The 17549-nt window shown below is 35.1% G+C and overlaps 1 protein-coding gene across 4 annotated transcripts in view; it reads left to right on the top strand.

Annotated features, from left to right (window-relative positions):
* Positions 1-4455: 4455 nt before the first annotated feature.
* nolo (no long nerve cord) overlaps positions 4456-17549 on the top strand; it is a 107896-nt gene continuing 94802 nt past the window's right edge. For all 4 annotated transcript variants that reach the window (XM_015981848.2, XM_064355810.1, XM_015981850.2 and 1 more), the window contains exon 1: positions 4456-4683. The gene's annotated coding sequence lies outside the window, so the exon portion shown is untranslated. The remainder of the gene's footprint in view (positions 4684-17549) is intronic.

A 17549-nucleotide genomic window follows, 5' to 3' on the forward strand; every position in this document is an offset into this window, starting at 1 on the left:
TTAGACGAATTCTATTGAAAAAAAAATTGTTTCGTTTTGTTTTGTATTAGGAAATAATTTAGCAACATCGTGTGGGTAGCATAGGACACCAAAGAATGGTAGATTCAACACAAGTTTTATGAAATACCAACTTTGATCTCAGTAATTAACTTGGGGTAGGTATAAGGTCTCGAATTAAATTAACTCTTCTCGTCGGCTTTGCTAAATGGACCTTTCTATGAAATGGACCGTTGCAGTGTTCGATTTATTAAATTATGAGACTGCTCTAAATGTCTAGAGCAGGAATATGGACAAAGAAAGCAAGTGACCAAAAGTTCACTCTCTTATTTGGTTAATTTGCAACAACAATAATTGTTAAAAATGGCTCACGTCTACCGCGTTTTTTGCGACAAATCGTAAAACGTTATGTTAAATGATTGCGAATTGTCCATAAACTAGCTGAAATGTACTGAAATAACAGTCTTGGCCAACATCTAATATTGTTGGCTGGTAGACAAATTTTCGTCCATACATTTACCAACATGACTGCAAAAACCGTCAGTGTAGTCCCCGAAGAGTAAATTTTCCGGAATAATACACCCCTTTCCAAATACTTTGCATCGCAATGATAACGACAAGTCGTTCTGTTAAAAATACAATATTTCGCGGAGCAAATAAAAAGTGTCTAAATAATGTCGTCGCTCGCTCTTTTGCATTTTAGTGAACTCGTCGCTGTAATAAACATCCACGTCTTGGGAGAGAAATTTCTTTATCTGTTGGCGATTCGAAATTTCATTTTTCATCCCTGAACTATTAGCGCAATCTGCTGCCCCGGCTTAATCTAAGGTGGCTGATATTTGACAGTGATTGAGTTTCGGGGCTGTTGTAATGACTGGCCGCGTATGCTGACGCTATTGATTCAACAATTATTAATTGATACCTCTTGGACGCCTGCTCTTGCTGGTTCGAACGCAGCCTACAGATCATCATCCGCAAATTGAATCATCCATTACGACAATTCACACTACACATCGGCCTAATGGGAATTTTTACCACACGATTAATTAAACCGGGCTATTTTTCATCGCGCTTCGACGAGAAAATAAAAAACGGACATTGTTTTGACGAATTGTGTAAACTTTGAGTTCTCAGTTTCGGGAAAACAACAGACTCTCTTACTCCGCGAGAATAATTAATTCGCTGATACATTATTTATTTATTAGAGCTGGTATCCTGCAGGAATTCGGAGGTGAACTATTCCCTATTCAAGCCGGAAATCGCTCGAACGGCGTCGTGTACAGAACAGTATTATTTCCAGTACTTCCATTACGGTTTTGTTTCCTCCAATTTATTTATGGAACAAAAGTGGAATTAAATCCACTCAAATTTATTTAGCGCAGCTCCAGTTCACTTCCTTTCAATTCACACAAGATTTCGCAGAATTTACACCGAGGCATTAACGTGCCAACACTCGTTTAATCGCAAATATACGTCCAGGTTTCTTCATTAAGTATCGCTGCAGGAGCATGATTTAGGTGGTTTCTTTGTCCATTAACTGTCGTGGTTAGTTCAGCGGAAAGGTAGCTTGAATGCCGCTTATTCCAGGGCAGAAATTTGTGGACAATGGAGGTGTCAGAGAACGTGTTCAGCAGGTATGTCAACATGTTATGACTGGTGATTTGCTTTGTGTAGATGCCGGGCATGGCCAGTTTCTTCCAATAGGTGAAGACCTCTCAAGTAATTATGATTTATCGTTCGGCAACTTCTCGAGTCATACAGAAATTCTCCTTATAAAGATGTAGCGCGTGTCTATAATGGACGATTTCACCCGGCATTATTTGCACACATGCGGGTGTTTTTCGCTATTAAGACAGTGAATGAAGACTTGACTCCGCTGTTGGGAATGAATCTCTAATAAAGTAATTTCTATGAATATGAGTTTAATTTTAATCCTTAATCTTGTCGCAAGCGGCGTTGCGGCCTCCGTGCGCTGTAAACGCGTCCTGCGTTATAAATTCCTCAAACTGGCGCAGTGGAAGATATAAACTCGAATGGTTTTGTAGATTTATTCATGATAGCACTACAAGTTGTGATAACACCAATTACAATATCAGCACAGTGTGCAAGAGAGATAACGCACCTTTAATCTAAGAGAAATGATGAATTTATATGGTTTGCGTTAAGATTGGATGCAGATGCACATGCAGCTGTATTAAATAAACAGAGGCATCCAGGAAACTGCCACCTTTCCGTATAGATATCGTCGGTGGGAAATTATTATGGCTTGTTTCCTCTAAAGCACAAAATTAAAGTATTTATACTTGAAATAACTTATTTAAATGTTCGTGCACTTTAAAATTTAAAATTTCAGCAAATAAATAAACAACAGTGAGGTGAAAACTAACGCAAGATTCCTGATGGCACTATTGAGCAGGACTTAGAAAGTTTTAAAGGAGTTCATATCTGCATAATACATGAAGCGTGTCGTGTGCTTTAACCTTTCAGGAGAGTGCATACTTCACAGGAACTGCATCTTGCGATTTAAAGTGGCCCAGATTTGGCAATTCTTACAAACCTTAGTGCGTTATTTGTTTATTATTTTTTGGAAAATATGCAGCGAATTAACTCATCACACTCGTTTTTTTTAGACTCACAACAAGTTATTTCATTGATATCAATGATTTATGTCATCTTACACAAGTGTCCTAATTTATGAGAAATTTTTGAATGAAATTACGCATTATTTTGCACATGATAACTCATAGGTTAAGTAAACTACGCATGTTGAAACAATATATCAATGGTTCGCTGTTATTGTATTCGGTTGTACGCTAGTAATACCCACTATGACCTGTAAACATCTATTTTCCTGTTATGAACGCAATAAAATAAATAATCTTGTCATGTGGCACAGCTTATTTTAAAAATATCAACACATATATTTTTCTGTAACAAACAATACGCATTTTAATTAACATATCAGGACACGGATTTATTTATTTACAGCAAAGTGAAGTGACACTTTTGATGCCCCGGTCTCTACAATCTTGTTTGCTAACAGGATTTTAACTGAAACAACGATCGATTCTATTAATTATTTCTCTTTTGTGTATTTCGAAGAGATTTTAAGAAGTTTGCAAAAAATTAAGAAGCTAGCTAAAGTTCCTTGAGTAAATATTTTTTTATTTATTGTTTATAATTTTTTAAATTGTTACTTTACCATTCGACAGTTATTCACTCCGTTATTCATATTAACAACAGCAGCAGCAAATTGGAAAACACTAAATCTTTTGTAGACTGAAATATGAGGCGTTTTGAAAACTTAGAGTAAGTTCATTTTGTTGGAACATGTCTAAAAGTGATATTGAGTACAAAGTCTCCGATGTAACAGAGAAGTTGGCCTGGATATCTGAAAGTACACTTTCCAAATATTTTATTTTAAAATGGTATTGCTTAGCTTGAAGTTAATTAATTTTAATTACACGTTGAATGTACAAAAAATGGTTAAAATGTTTTTTGTTTTATTTCAGGAGTTAAAGAATGTTAAAGGAGTTAAAAGAAGTGATAATAAGCTTAAAAAAGCTTTTTAAAATTTATTTTGAACGACGCGTAATTCAGATTTTAGAGAAAAATAAGTTTTTGCAGTAGTTAATTTATATCTACAGATCAGAATTTCATATCATCTCTATGTGATGTTATCTCAGCATTTTATGTGTTTTATATATTTTAATGACTTTTACACGTATGGGGAAGTTTAAATTCTATCTAAAATGTACATTTGTGACAAAAATTTCAATGATATTGTTAAAAAAAATGATTTTATAGCTTAAAATCTCGCTTAACATTGATAAAAATGCAAAAACCACACATAAACAATAACCATGAATGAGAAAACATACGATTAATAAATATATGTACCAGTAGGTGTACCTTGTATCTAATTTGAGCAAAAAGTAAAAAATGAGAAAGAAGCAATTTTTAAGCTTGAAGTTGATGAACTTAGAACTTGGATTAATTTCGAGCTTATTTCAAATAAATTACACTAAATTTTTATAATACCTACGTATTTGCAGAATAGCTTTTATATTTATATTATTTATTTAAGATCAAATTTTCTCAAAATTTTCGTCTATTGTCAGATTTTCTTCACAATTTCTACGCTATGCATTAGCAGTATTCTTCTCCATATATTTCCTTAATTCGCAATGAGAAACAATACATTAATCATGAAAATCTTGCCCCATCCCAAATCGCTCCCCTTCTGGAGCGTTCATTCCCTGCATGCAAACCGCAGCATTGTTAGCGACTCCGGGCCCCCGGAATTAGCATTTCGCGAAAAAACAAAACCGGAAAGATGATCGCGGCGTCGGTGGCGTTGTCCTTCGAAACAATTGCAAATCAAAAAGAAGTGCCAACTAGGACCACTATGTAAATGCAACAATACGACGGGGTTGATGCGGTCGATACGGATACGCTACGAGCGGTGCCGCAAGCAAGTACTCCCGACGATCGTCATTCGTTTCTTGGCTCCGGTGACGAGAGCATCGCGATACCCGCCGCGAAACATCCGAAACGTCGCCGACGTGTGCTCGCAAAGCTCGAAACTTTTCAGGTTTTTCAGTGCGTGACGTTCGAGTGCCACCCTCACGGTTCCGGGGTGCGTTGTGGCGTGTGCTGCGGTGGGACCGAGGCGACCTTGCCCATGTGAGCACTTTTCACTTTTACGCTACAAGTATTTTTAACAAAAAAAGGAAATTTAAGAGCTTTCCTGAAAAAAAATCATAAGCAGGGAAGTCGGGGACGAAAGAATAATTAAAAATTGATTTTTCGGTGCTTGGGCGAAACGACGCTAATTAAAATTTTATGATCTGATAGGTTGGACGTCAAATCGTGAAATATCACATACGAATTGTAAAGGTGGAGTACTCGTCAATGAGGCTAAGACCATTTTTCATTTTTCAGTTTAATTTTGTACGAAATTATTTAAAAAAATGATTATTAAACAAAATTGTTAAATAAATATAAAGTGTTTACTACTACTAATAATAACGCTTTTTACTACTATAATAATCATAATAATGAGCAATATTTAACGCCAGAAGGAGGTAAATTAATTAAAGAAAATTTTCGATAATGAACAATATTACTTTAAATAAACAATAATTATCATTATTCTTTTCATGTGAGCAATAAACGATTGCCGACACACTTCGTACTTATAAATACAGTATCATATTCAGAGGCGTATTAAGTTGACTTGAAAAGCGAATCACCATATGTGATAAATATATTTTTCAAATTATACCATTTACATGATAGAATTTGTCCTGTTTTTAAATTCTATATAATAATAATAATATAATAATAAAAAATATATCTTAAGTGAATGAGATCTTAATTTTGTTATAATATTTGCAGTCTTCAAATAATTTGCAAACGCATGTCAGCTTCCAACACATTCGTCGTTTGTGCTTTAGACGGTATAAAAAAACTGAGTTTTTTAAAATGCTATTCCTAGAATTTAAAATATAGGTATAACGATTTCTTTAAAAATCTGTGATTCACAAGTTTGAGTTTTTAAATTCATATAAATTTTTCATTTAGATAAACAACCCGTGTATAACATTAAATAAGTACTTACCTACTTTTTTAAAGCTGCAATGTAAAATTTGCTGCTGGAATAATAATAATAATCTGGTAGTTATTAGTGGAAATAATGGGTAGGGAAAAAAGCTTTCAATTTATTTGCTACGTTTCGACAACGGCCGTTGTCATCTTCAGGCGGTCTATTTCATAATATGGGTAGATGTGATGTTATCTTGGGTAAAACTTGAGGGCGACAGTGTGATTTTTCCCAAGTTTTACCAAAGATAACATTAAATTCACCCATATTTTGAAATGGACTACCAGAAGATGACAACGACTGTTGTCGAAACGTAGCAAAAAAATTTGAATAATTTTTTCACGTCTTTTGTTTCCACTAATAATCACCACGTTTCATACAAAACAGTCCACGAATAAAGACAATTTAATAATAATAATATTAATTACTTGCTTAGTTGGTGAGATAAAGTCACTTGCCTAATAAACGAATTAATATCAGATGCATAACTATTTAGTTCTAACTTTTGAATGTAACATCCAGGAAACTAAAGGCAAAGATCTAGATCAGAATTATCTTCACTTTGGTGAATAGTGACGATGAAAATAAAGATCAGACAATTGTTTTCTCAGAATCGTATTAACATAATATGATCTATAAATGTAATCATACCAATTACTCAAAATCTCAAATTATGTATTACAACTTGTTTAATTTCAGAATTCTCATTTTAAAAACAAAATGACTTTTTATTGTAAAATCGGTTGGAATAATTAATTTTTTCAATTTTTCAATCAATTTTTTTTCTTTTGCATTATACTTCCTTGAAGTGAAGCATTATAATAAGGTGTATTTAAGACGATATAAGGATTTGTTCTTATGCAGTTAGAGTATTTTTTGACGAACTTCTAGCCTTTGGCGGCCGCCAGTTACTCGGCCTCTGATCATATTTTATTTAAAAAAAATGAAAAATTATAGTATTTTATTTAGTTAAAGTTACAAAATATAAAAATGAGTAAATAGGATAAGTTCTATGCTTACTTATAGTTATAGTTATAAGACTTATAACAGAGGTAAAGTAGTTCTTTAAACCTATTTAGTCATTAAATTATTAAATTAAAAAATATGTAATTGGACCTTCACAACTTTTTTTGTAAATAACAAACTTTTATTATTATTTTTTTTTTGCTTTGAGACTCTAGGTTTTGCTTGATAAATATTCTGAAAATCGATGTCTTCCTTTTATTTGTATTAAGAAAGTAGGTAAAATATTCAAAATTTGTTGAATATTTGAGCTGTAAACGAGTGTTTAGGTCACTAATTTTACATTTATTTGATTCTATCACAATCTAATGACACAAAATTTGCATCTAATATTTTTTTAATATCGTAGTCATAAAGTCAGCACTTTCGCTCTTGTCTTTATGAAAATATATTACAAAAGAAGCCGCTTTATGGTAATGTTATATATATTTTGAGGCTAGACTGGTTTCTACCTGAGGGATGAGTACCAAACGTAAAGTTTTAACGAGATTTTTATTACTGTAGCTTTTGTGTCATTTTTTATTTATATTGCGCAGTTTTCGAGATATTTTTATATAACGTCTTGGCGGGGCTTAGCTGAAGGCTATTTTCTTCCATACAACCAGCTGGCAGCAGGAATACGTCCATGGCGACAATTAAATTATAAAAACCAATAGTTTATTGCTGAATTTATTTGGGGTGCCATGTCGCACCTTATCTTTAGTTGAAATGCTAATTTCTAGATTACCACAGCTTTACAAATATGATACAATTTTTAAGTAAACATTTTATGATATGTCGTGACTGTAAATCGCACCGGAATATTAATTATGTGCTTTAATTAAGTGCAAGATTAATTTAGTAGAGTGTTCGTGATGTATTTTCATTGCTAAATGTGGTGCAGAGTATGTTATTAATTCAATTTTTTCTCGCAGAAGACGACATCTTGTTCGTTAAAGCGAAGTTGTTTTTATTCGTTTATTCGACATTTTTGCACCATTTAATTTTATATTTACAATAGTTGTAAAGAATGAAAAGTTTCCATATAAAGTTATCAAGTTTCTTTCTGCTGATCGTACACTAAATAACAAAAGAAGTGACAGTCTGAAAAGAGCTAATAAAATATTGGCATCGCACGAATTGGGCGATAGTCTCTATAAAGGAGTAAGTCCTTGATCCGTCTGCGCTCGATTAATATCTTCCTTTTATATTGTACAAAGTCGGTGGTTATTTACAATTGGCCTTTGTGCCATTGTTTTTGATGATTATTGTACCTGTTCATTATTTTTATTTCCTGGCTAAAGCATGTTATGGTTTACACACATCATTAATTTTAATAATTATTTAATACCGAATTTCAAGACCACCTTTACGGCTAAAGTTTCGTTTGTTTTTGCTAAGTCAGTTATAGAAAGTAACACTAATTGCAATTCATCTCTTATTCGTGGCTAAATTTTAGCCAAACACAGTATCGTCCTAACACCTAACTTCTAATGAAAAACTTAAATAGTTTGCAACATCGTAAAAGCAATAGTATCACATACGTGCCACGAATTAACTATTTACTTTATGGCTTTATACTCCCATAATTGCTTTTATGTGTCAGTTGTCTCCCAGCGTCTTCAGCTGTATTTTTTAGTCACCCTTAGTAGTATTTATTACAAAATTAAATAAAAACATGTCTGTATTCAAAAGACCCACAGTCAAGTCCATTCAGGTTAATGCGTTTTTCTTCCAAGAAGAAAGAATCTCTTAATTATTTTAAATTTAATAGCGAGCCACTTAAGTGTTGAAAATAATTTAAGAGAGACTTTAATGCTGGCGGAGGACCGCACTAAATTGAATCCGTATTTATTTTACAAAAATAACTTGTTTCAGTTCGCGCAATTAAAAAATAATGGATATAATCATTAATTTCGTGGCAGATTATTGATGATATTCAGTTTTCCAGTTCAGCTTGTTTTTTGTTCCACGGAAGTTAATTTACACCTAGTTATTACCGCTAATTAAGCCGCCTACGCACCACGCACGGATTTTATTTCATCGATCAATTTTACTAGTCGAAACACATTATTGGGAAAGTTTGTTTGTGAATAATTAATAGCTAACAATGCGGCGAGAAGATGCAATTAGAGTGCGACCTGCGAGAGGGCAACTTTTTTCTAATTTACGGTGCGGAACACTTTTTAAATTTTATTTATTTAGAAGCTTTTATTAGAGCTGTAACGGAGGGCTGTGGAGTGAAGCTGAAATAGCTTTTTGTGCCGGTTTGCCTTCATTTTTAATTCCGGATTCGCGACAGATCAATACGCAAATAAATATTTAAATGTCGGAATGGGATCATTCACCCTGTATATAATTTAAATTTTTCATGGTGGTTTTGTAATTTTTTGTTCCGGGCGTTGGCCAAGCCGATTGGGGACAATTGCGAATAAAAGCGGGGTCTGCAACATGTTGAAGCAATGCGATTACTTCGCCGTTCAAACATAATTAATTAATCAAACGATTTTAATTCCATTGCGTTTGACCAGCGTCTCTCTTTCCGCGACAAACTTCAATTAACTAAATCCGATTAGAATTCACTTTGCTGTTGTGAAAATACGCAAACCATTGTTTGTGTCGCACTAAATAGATGGCCGATTTTGCACTTTAATCAACAAATCCGGATTGGCAATTAGCATGAATAGGGGTCGGGTTTTTAATTTGGCTCCCACGTAAGCCGAGTTCGTTATAAAGACGAGACAATTTTATTCACTGCAGTTGGCACTCCTTGCACAGGTTTACGGTGAGTACTCACCACTTTGTCAAATCGGCACATTTGGATCAGGCGATGCATTTTTAAAGCTCGTGTGCTTATTCCGGGAGTTTTTCCACTTCTCTGGCTCCAAGTATTGTAAAAGCACGGTTCAAATTTTATGTGCATGTGCTCATTTCGTGTGTACGCTCTGTGTGAACATCTTCAGAATGTAATTAGTTGCAAATATGCAAATAAAGGTGACTGGACTACACACAAATTGAAATGACTCATTTGAATATCTCTGTATAATTATTGTACCGACGTCGGGGAAACAATTATTCTGTGTCTTGACTTTACATCTCTTTTAACTCCCATTTTGGAGAGCCAAAAAAACAACCAACAGCTGAATTGCATTATCGGATTACGCTCTTTAAAGCAATTGTTTATATGCATACGGTGACATCAAATGCAAGCCGACTTTTTCAACAGAATAAATCAACTTTTTATTTTCTGAACGGGGAATAACGAACACAATTTCTTAAAAAATGTGGATTAAATGAACTGTTTCAAATGTTGGCTTCCGGGAAATTTGTGGTCTATTATTGCAATTATTTTACTCTAATTAAATTTATTGAAATAATTGGAATGTTATGTTAAACTACAGTTGCATGTACCAGTAATGTTAAGCAAATATAAAAAAGCGTTTAGTTTTTTTGGTTGTGAACATCATTTTAATAATTTTGCATTTTGAAGCCGTAAAATATTCTTCTGCCAACTTTTTAATTTTCCTGATTAAATCCAAAGCTTATGTCGTATTATTACTGCATAATTTTACATTTTAAAGTAACATGGAAATAGGTCGTTAAAAACAGAAAAGTTAAATCGATACTGAACTTACTAACCTCTCACTGCAAATTCATAAATGTGAAGCTTTTGCTGTGACATAAATACGGAAATAGCTGTTTTAATTTGGTGCATCTGTAATGGGTTTTTATAATTTTGCCAAACGATAATAAACCAATACTTTTAACATAGTACCATCATCTAATAAAGTTTTTTCTTATTATTAAATGCTGAGCATGCACCTTACAACTTCATTAAAATTATAGGGTACAATAAAGTATTACGTAATGATGTTAAATTACAGGGTAGGAATAAAGTGAAAGATTACTGACACTGGGATCATTACATAAATCACGAACACAGTTTTTCTCTCGATTATTAGCGTAGTTGTAAATGCTATATTTCAGTTTGCGTACATCTACCGACTTTATTATACTTTTTATTCGCAAAACTAATAATTTTGGTGGTGGGACAGCCATGTGCAAATGCAGAAATGCGATATTTCCGAATGAATTTAGTGTCGAAAACAGGAAAAATGTTTTTGTGTAATAGTTTTCCAGCAATAAATTTTCAGCATTTTATGTCAAGTAAGTTTGTTAACAAGTTTTTATTGAATTTATGGGTCTTCTTGTCCTTTTTAAATTATAAGAAACTCGAATGGTATCAAATTACTCTCCGAACGTGAGATTTGTGCTCAATTTCAATGGTTGTTCCAACTTTTGTTGCATTTCGTGTTAACTTTCCCGCTCCAAGTTAATTCATCATTTGATGAAAGTTCGCCGTTGTAGTCAATCTTGAGCAAAGGCATAGAGCCTATTTATGGTTTTTTCGTCAATAAAGATCAAGTCAAAGGATTACCTTTGACTCCAACCTCGTGGTCGAGTCAAAACAAATTTTTCTGTGATTTGCATTTTTATCTGTCTTGACTGGAGGCAATTTTCCTTATTTGGCCGCGGTATTGTCACGACTGCTCATAGAATTTGAAGCAGTTAGCGTTGTTGTTAATAAAGAGAAAGTCTTTGTTGCTACGTCGAAATAATTTACGCGTCATGTTTCCACACTAGAGGTGGTTGTGTGTCAAAAGCAGAGTGAAGGTGCAGTGCTGAAAAAAGCAGTGATTTCAGCTGTGATTCTGAAGTGGTGTCGAGTGGAGGGCGCACGCTTCAACAGCTTGCATATGTTTGTAAAATGGGGGATGTTTAACTTCTGCGTGTGACAGATTTGTAATTAAAATTCCCAGTTTGAGACTAATCATCCCTTCAGCCGACCGAGTTCGCGCCTCGGCGGACAAACAGCTCTGTGGCCGATTGTTCTTAAATATAATCAAATTTAATTAAAGATATGCCCAGACCTAACGCGAATTCGCCCCTGTCGAGCTTTTAATCTCTGAACGAGCGTCCGCCCGCTTCTTACAATCGCTGGTGTTTAGATACCATCTGATTATCTGCAGCTCCCGCTGCGACTTATAAAGAAATTACATCACAACGGTTGTTTGGGATGGAACGATGTCGAAAGGCAATATTTGCGAACCGGACGGTTCGCCCGATGCGGTTAATTAAAAGCGAGCGCAAAATTGGGTCATTTTATGAGCGCGCAATAGATTCGGAAAAATTCTGATACCCGCATTGCGAGGAGCGACGGCCCCTGCGTGGTCATTTAGCACTGCTCCCAGGGGCATATTTTCTGCCGAGCTTTTCACACAATCAGACACGGGAGCGGAAACTACTGTAGCAATTCGTGAAGCCGCACCTGATTTTTCTCAAAAAATTCCGAAATAATTTAATGTCCCGCAGAGGCAAACATTTTGAGCAACTGGAGTGCATAACACAGCCAGAAATTACATTTTCCGGTGCTTGATTTATAATTACGTGTTAATTCCCGGCCTAGAAGTTTACCTAAGTCAGTTTAGTTATTCCTCAATTAAAACTTTCTCACGTTTGTAATAAATGCCCCTTAATTGAGACATGTCAAAATTAATTTAGATTTAATTTTCTCGTTAACCTTGTACCCCTATATTAGTGGCCAGCACAGCGTGCGTCAGGGGTGGTTTCCTTGTTGATTTTAATTTAGATTATATCTTATTTCACTTGATCGTTATCTTTGGATTTATTTCCCTCCAAATTTAAAAGTGTTCGAGTTGAAAATTGGTGCACGTTTCGTCGTGTCAGTTTCAGCGAAACGCGGAAGTAACTCTGGATAACATTATTTGCTTATGAGTTGACTTGGAGTAACAATGTTATCTACATCGCAAGATGCAGGGTCTCATGAACGGGTGTTAAGTGTATTTAGCAGATTTACCCTCATTGTAAATGCCAACAGTTGGCTCGTGAATATTTACTGATTAACAATTAGTTCCAACAATGCAAGTTGGAGCTGGATAAATATTCCTCCAAGTTGCAATGTCAGCCAGGATGTCTTGTTCATATTAACACAGAGGCTGTCGAAAATCTTAGCCCCGCAATTCATCATTGGAACTTGACACTTACACGGCTCAATTAAAATACAGCGTCTGAAGCAAGCATTTTTCGGTTATCGTTCCTAGTACAAAGCGGTGGTGATCAAAATTAAATAGCTTCAAACTTCCTGTCGTTTCTGGCCGTGTAGATCGATCTATCTTACAGGATTTTTTGATTTTTTTGCCGAAACACAAAGAAATTATCGTTGTAAATCATATATTGCTTGATTTATGCATTCGCCACCACGTTTTTCTCGGTTCTGGCTATTAAAACATTCATTGCCATTGCATATTTATTTATTGCTTATTTTACATGGTCTGTCATAAATGTTTATTGAAATCATTTCTCATTACCGGTAGCTTTGTTGTAAATTTTCAAGACATTTATGGTTTAGCTTCAGAATTGTTTGATGCTCCATTTTTAAATTAATTCATCAGTGATTAATTCATTGTTGCTTTATGGTCAGTAGCATTGACAAAAAATGTTCATTGGCTTTGTTGCATGCGAGTGGTAAAGGAGTCTTTTTGAAGCCACGCCACGGTGTTTGAGTAGAGGCCGCCCATGAACCGCTTTATTGATTCCTTTATGGTCGATATTCATCGCGGCGATATTGTCCGATGGTCCTATTGTGAAAATTATGGATCATTTGGCTGATTTATAGCGACAGTCGGTGAAATTCACGGGGCTTGGATCAGTCCGAGTACACACCTGTATGTAGCGCAGTTCGGTGTTCATCCGAGCAAATATAATAAAATGGTGTGCTCCAGTGTGTACATTTCGTTAATAATTAAAATTAATTATATCCGTATCTGCGTTTTCGTTTAATTAAACAGATTTCTTTCGCCGACCTTTACTATCTCGCACCTAATAAAAATTTTAAAATCAACGGTAGCACCGAGGTGCAGAAATAACTGGGATGTTTGAATGGGTCGCCATTGACTCTATTTGCTCAAGATTGCACCACCGCCTTAAGAAACTCAAATTAACGCCGCTAACTTTATTCTTTGGGAATTTACAAAAGCTGTTTACGAGAACATTTTAATTACGATAACACGTTTAGGAAGAAACTTTTTTAATTCTGTCATAATTATACCAAAGTTCGCAAACATCGCTTAGGAAAAGTCCGGTAATTGTTGGCTGGGAGTCGGAACGCACCTGCGATGTGTTTATTCTGACCATTATTTCGGACGTTTCAACATTTCTGGCGTCAGATAAAATCAACGGATCAATTTAATATTCATTCGGGTGCTGTCTCGGGCCAATTCTTTGATGATATAATAGCACAAAACTACCCCCGGCTAATATACATAACACATAAAACTGTCAGTAGCCTCATTCAACAATCTTTCCCTTGTCAACGGCCTAGATTGAGGCCTCGAGGGTTTGAACATTTAAATATGATACACTACTCTTTGCTACTCCTACCGTTTAGCATTAAGACATTTTTATTTTTGATCTATGAATATTATACCAACTGAACTAACTTTTTTTGTTGAGAGTGCTTAATCGGTAAGCCATGTAATACCAAAGTACTAAACTGCAGCGAAAGGAATGTTAATCTTTACCAAATAGGATGCTAATCTGATTGAAAACTGGATGGGCTTAAACACATCTTTTAGAACAAGGCTTGAGATACCGGATGACTAAAGCGACATCAATACCCGGTCATTATCATTGTTGTCGTAAAACTTTAACAATCCTGGAGGCATCTTGTTGAATTACTGGTATTTGCTTCAAGTTTGTCGATATTAAAATTCTGATTGAAAAATTGTGTCAAACGCTTTTTTGTTCTCTTGCACTCAATAAAGAGACCTCTTTCGGATCATTTATCAAGAATGAATGTGGTTATTGGATGAACTATTGAATTTAATGTAATCTGGTCATCTTAATGGAAAAACGAGATTTAAGTCTTTGAACTTTCGACAGTAATAGTCAGCCTGTGTTACATACCATAATAATCTCCCTTGTGAGAGTGCCTTATTGCACTTGTGCATTTTATGGCTTTGAGGAGGAAATACTTGATCATTTTTATCTCAACAATGGCTCAGATAAGTTACAACGTATTGATCTACAAGGATGTAGAGTTTCAAATTTATTTACCTTGATAACTCGGGCTTTTTATTTCAATGTAAATTATTATTATTATTAAATACGTGTAAAATTTATGTTATTTGCATAATAATGACGTTTACGCACTGTACAGATTTACATTTATTAAATATTTATTGTTATTACACGTGTTTATGAACCTACTTGTTACTTAACACATTCTGATACGCTGTAAATCAGGATTGATTAAATTACTGGATGTCATCATTGTTTCTTTACTAATTTTACGATAAAACTGCATTAGGACAAATATTTCCCGAGCACACTAAATTCTTTCTACTTTTACGTAAAGTAAACTTGAATAATTACAGTTAACAGATAAAAAATGTTTACATCACGAATTTTCATTTTATCTTATCTCAGCTCGAGATCGTGGAAATTCCTTCAGAAATGAGCACCCGCTTAAGAAGACGAGAAGCTTAAAAATACAATATTATGACAAAGCCACCCACATCATCTCATTACAAGAATGGGAAAATTACTTAAACCAGCGGCTAATTGAATCGTATCTGTCAGTGGCGGAGCTAATCGGAAAAATATCGCTGGAATTAACTGTAAAGCGCATAGTTCTTGATAAGCAATAAGTAATTTGTGTTTGACACCCCCGAATTTATGCGCCGTTTACGTCCCATATTTTATACGACAAACGATAAGATAAATGTCCAAACATCGGGAAGGTATGGAATTAAATTTAGAGCCCTGTTTTATATTCAGTGTGTATAGTTTTGAAATAACATCCTCTTTTTGGCTTGTGTGCGCTACACAAGATTTTATTTTCCTATTAAATTTAATATAAAAATCTCGTATTCCGATACCGAAGGCAATATAAGAGTATAAAAGAGGATTAATTTTATCTTGATTACATGTGTCACAGTTTTCAACACGGGTTTTGAACACGTCTTAACGACGCGGTTCTGGTGTAGGTAGTGCTGTACTCCTGTTGTGCGACAAGAAGTGGACAATTCTCATTGTCATTTTTAATAAAGTTATGGGTGGGTGGCTCTCTGCTAATGTGTTTTACTACACCACAGACACGGAGCGATAACAAGTACTCACTCAGGAAAATTGATTTTCATGCATAATTGAATCACCTGACCCAGGCAGCGGAATACGTTTGTATTATAACTCATTCCTAAGCATAGGAGCCAAAGTTCTTGCACCTACCATACACCATACTTAAGTTGCATCACTTCCTCATCTTTATTTAAATTTTATTCGGACGATGGTGTACTCCAGAGTACTTTATTATCCTATATTTTCAATATGCACCGTGGTGTAATGTAGTTTATGGGGAGAGCTGAACTATATTGTCGTAGGGAAGTTTACGTCTTATTGTTCAGGTGTTATAACCTGTGATCAGTTAGAACAGGATAACCAATTTTATAGGTTTTTTCCCGGTTTATCATCGAAATCTCTTACGTGTATTGTTTAGGTTGCGCTTTATAATCATAAATATTTACTTCGTACGTAGGTATTGATGTTTAAGGAGAAAGTTGTATTGACTGATATATTTCTTTGATAAAAATAGTTCTGAATCGTGTAATCAATACAACGTGTTCTGTTACAGTGGCACTGAAAATTGAACTCAAGGATTAATTATATGAAATCGCTGCTGTTGCCGGAATAATTTGTCGTTCTAAATGTAATCTAACAGAAAGTCGAACCAATTTTAAAGTTAATTCTTGGGTACATATGAGTCTCCGACGCCATTTCCTCTCATTCGATTCCTCCGGTATTTATCCAGCATTCGGCTTGTGTTTGAACGGTTTATGAGAGTAATTCACCACATTACCTGTCCCATTCCGTCGACGACTCGAGTTCTCATTAGAAGCGAGTGTTATAAGTATCCTCCGAGTCTTCTACTTATCTCAGAAGCACGTGTCACTTTCAAATGCTAATTGGATTTTATTACCACGTTTGCCACAAAACCCCTAATTTAGAGCCGTTTCAAACCCATGATTTTTTCAACTCCAATCTGTAAAAATTGCAGTTTCCGGGCCCGGAACGTGAGCGTAAAACCCGCCAAAAAATTTTCACCGGCAGGTTTGTTCATTAGACACGTCGCCAATTCCTCATTTGTCAGAAAGCGTGCGAGGAGGTTGTAAACAGGACAAATGCAGGATTTCCGTTAGTGTTTTCTCGCGATCAAAGACGCCTTGGTTAACTCACCTGTCACTTGTTTTTCCCTGTCAGCTATTTGCATGAATTAAACGAGCTTATTACAGGAAACTTGAAACTCCATTTATCAGGGTTATGGCACTCTTCTTTATGCATGGAAAAAGTGTCGCTTGTTTCAGAAAGTTGTAGCAAAAATCATCGTGTTAAATAAATTAGAAATAAAAGAGACAAGCTGACGTGACAAATTAGAACTCGGGCTCCTGGGGGAGAAGCTGCTTGATAATGCCTATACAGCGTTTTAAGTACCTCATAAATAAATTTTCGATAAGATCAAGCCCGGACCTGACCTAATAAAATTAGTTTATCTGTGAGTGCCGGTAAATAACTAGCCAACGCTTACACCTCTGCAAGTGCCCAAGGGAGAGCTGATTCGATACCCTTCGTTCACCTTTTAACACATGTTGTTGATAGAGTTAGCCTGGCTTTTCACACAGATTTGAAGATGAAACTCGAATTCTTGACCGGGCTTAATGTGCCCAGGCTAGACTAATGACTTCTCAGATTAGTTCACTGGCTTATCAAAGGAAAATATTGAAATTAACATATCGTCTAACGAGGGTGAAGGGTGGAATGCCATTATAGCGAGTATCTTCCATCGCCTCATTTTTTGTCCGTGTGATGG

Source organism: Tribolium castaneum, chromosome 3, assembly GCF_031307605.1.
Source record: "Tribolium castaneum strain GA2 chromosome 3, icTriCast1.1, whole genome shotgun sequence".
Lineage (NCBI taxonomy): Eukaryota > Metazoa > Arthropoda > Insecta > Coleoptera > Tenebrionidae > Tribolium > Tribolium castaneum.